Raw genomic sequence first — 2,221 nt, forward strand, 5'->3', positions numbered from 1 at the left:
GCATTGTGGGCGCCAGGTTGGGAGGCGTCGACTCGGGCCACCGTTTGGCACCAGCATATGCGCAACCAGCCACGGGGTAGGAACATCTGCTTGGCGCCTGTGCCCGGAGGCCCAGAGTGGCCGGGGGTGTTCTGGGACCCTGGCCATTCAGAGCCTATGTGCGGGCCTACAGGCTAGGAGTGGCCTGGGTCCTGAGGATGTCCATCTTTGTTGGGTTAATTTGCATACTCACTCCTGATTGGCTAGTGAGTGTAGTGGAGGTATGGTCAATTTACATGTTTCTCTTTTATTATATAGGATTAGTGGGATGATTTTGGTTCCATTTTCCTCCTTCCGTTCTCCATGAAATGGACTCCAAAATCAGGCATGTGTATCTTGAAGATCACATTTCCTTTTGATTCTGGCTAAGATCACTTAAAAAGAGGACATTGAGGTGTGGATCTTTATACCTCACAGTACTTCAGGGAGATGTTAGTTAGGGGCTGAAATTTTTAAAGGTATGGGGTTTGGAAGTAGAAAAATGAATGGGGCTCTTAAAGTTAATTTCTTATGCAAACTGACACAGGGTAAATGCCCAAGAAAAATGTAGAGAATTTACTCCTATCTTTCTAGATTAGTTCTGCTAATAATGTACACAGGTGTGCTTTACAGTGCATGATACAAAACTTATCAGTTATTGCTATTTTCTACATGCTATGTATGTTCTCTTGCCAGTTGCAAAATCTAGAACTTTTCCCCCTTCTCAGTTTAATGGGTTTCAGGTGCAGTTCTCAGAGAGTGCTTCAGGGTTCCTGGCTTAACCCATGAGTTTAACTTAGTTCAGGGTTCTTGTTTTGGAGAGTTTTTGTTTTTGTTTCTTTTTTACTTTGTTGGGATAGGGGGAGAGTTTTAAAACATTCTTTGAAGTACTCTTACAGGGCAGTGAAAAGCTAGGAAAATTCCAGGGCAAGTGGAGTAGGGGAACTGCGATAAAAAGTTTAAACAAGGCCAAACAGTGTGGGCAATTAGCATCCAGTTTGTAAATAACAAGCCATTATCTTCCCCAGCCAAGGACACTTGAGAGCAAATGATTAAAAGCCTCCCTAACCAGAGACTGCAGAAAGGAGGGGCGAGGGGAGGCAGTTTTACTCAAGTAGAGAAGCCAGCAGTCTCAAGACTTGGCAAGATAAAATTACAAGGTACTTCTTGTGAATTCTAGGAAGGCCACAGCAAAGTAAAATGGGACCTTGAGAATCTATTCAGCAGAGCAATTTTGAGACCTATAGACAGACCCCCACCCAACTCTTGGATTGCCAGATGTATAGATTTCCTTGCTTGTTTAATAAAGGTGCATGCTTGTGTTTATAAAATTGACTTCATTACAACACAAAGAAGAATCGATGTTGGGACAACCCCCTCTAACTCACGGGGCTGTCCAGTAACACCTCTCTGGTATTGAGCGGTGCCTCTAACACTACCTCTTAGTTTTACTTGTTTAATTTGTCACTCTTCCTTTGCACCCTCATTTTTAAAAATTGCCCCAAATCAGAAATATCCAGGGAAAATAAGACCATTTCACAAATAAAACATTTAGTGTTCGACTTTCTTATGCCAGTTATTCTTTGGTATCATTTTAATGATTTGGACTTCTTTTCCTAATTAAGACTTCAGAGCAGTGTGATAGTGGGGTTTGAGTAACTCCATAAATAGAGTAAAACTGAATTTGAAACCCTGGTAATTTGAATTTTATAACAAGTCTGTTATAGTATATATGATTATTAGTGGGAAAATATTCAAGTAATTTAACTAAGGACTCATGTGTTGTTACATGGTGGATTTCTCCTCTCTACTTTTAAGGAATGGGGTTTTTCAATGGGCTTTGAAAAGCCATTAAGACTGACCAAGTTGAATTTGGTTTATGGCATTTACATTCATTTTATTCATATTTCACAATGCCATCTTTTCTAATCACCTTCCACTCATCCTTTTTTAAAAAAATATTTTTGTATTGATTTCAGAGAGAGAGAGAAACTTCAATGAGAGCGAAACATTGATCGGCTGCCTCCTGCATGCCCCCTATTGGAGATCAAGCCTGCAACCTGGGTGTGTGCCCTGACCAGGGATTGAACCATGACCTTATTGGTTCATAGGTCGATTCTCAGCCACCGTGCCACACCAGCTGGGTACCTTCCGCTCATTCTGATCATCATCCAAGGATCAGAAATGTTGGCTTCTAACAGAT

This window comes from Myotis davidii, unplaced genomic scaffold (genome assembly GCF_000327345.1).
Source record: "Myotis davidii unplaced genomic scaffold, ASM32734v1 scaffold1111, whole genome shotgun sequence".
Classification (NCBI taxonomy): Eukaryota; Metazoa; Chordata; class Mammalia; order Chiroptera; family Vespertilionidae; genus Myotis; species Myotis davidii.